The following is an 808-nucleotide window of genomic DNA, read 5'->3' on the forward strand; positions in this document are numbered from 1 at the left end:
TGAGCTGGGCGCAGCGGAAGCTGAGGTGGTGGACTGCTTGAGCTCAGGAGTTCAAGACAAGCCTGAGCATGAGTGAGACACATGCTCAGTGGACACCTGTCCCTACTAAAAAAAAAGAGAGAGAAAAGGAAATAAAAGAAAAATTAGCCCCAGGCATCATGCTGGACACCTGTCATCCCACCTACTCAGGAGGATGAGGCAAGAAGATTGTTCAAGCCTAAGAGTTTGAGGTTGCTGTGAGCTACAATGATGTCCCGGCACTCTATCCTGGGTGACAGAATGACACTCTGTCTTAAAAAAAAAAAGAAAAGAAGAAAGAATAGGGTGGCAACAAGCTTCAACTAATTAAGTATACAGAGTGAAAAGTACTTGATAATTTGAAATTTTGGTTACAAAACTAATACCAACAAATATTTTCTTCTTTGTAATAGATGAACTATATAATATAAAAGAACACGAATGAAGAAATAATAGGTTTTAAACACATGATTAAATGAACAAAATTAGATGGGGAAGAATGTAAACAAAAGCGCTAAATCCTTTATTTTCCTTAAAAGGGATTATGATAACTTGACATAAGTTTAACAATGTCTGTAAAAAAGATAAAGATAGTGTCGTGGCTCACACATATAATCCTAGCACTCTAGGAATCCGAGATGGGTAGATTGCCTGAGCTCACAAGTTCGAGACCAGCCTGAGCCAAAGCAAGACCTTGTCCCTAAAAATAGCTGGGCATTGTGGGAAGTGCCTGTAGTCCCAGCTATTTGGGAGGCTGAGGCAAGACACAGGGGTCCTCAAACTTTTTAAA

At 39.9% G+C, this 808-nt stretch overlaps 1 protein-coding gene across 1 annotated transcript in view; it reads right to left on the bottom strand.

Annotated features, from left to right (window-relative positions):
* The window catches only part of CRCP (CGRP receptor component), a 32,700-nt gene that overhangs the window by 26,265 nt on the left and 5,627 nt on the right, over window positions 1-808 (bottom strand). The gene's annotated exons all lie outside the window — the stretch shown is intronic.

The sequence above is a fragment of the Otolemur garnettii genome, unplaced genomic scaffold, assembly GCF_000181295.1.
Source record: "Otolemur garnettii isolate 467f Iridium unplaced genomic scaffold, OtoGar3 scaffold00077, whole genome shotgun sequence".
In the NCBI taxonomy this organism is placed as follows: domain Eukaryota; kingdom Metazoa; phylum Chordata; class Mammalia; order Primates; family Galagidae; genus Otolemur; species Otolemur garnettii.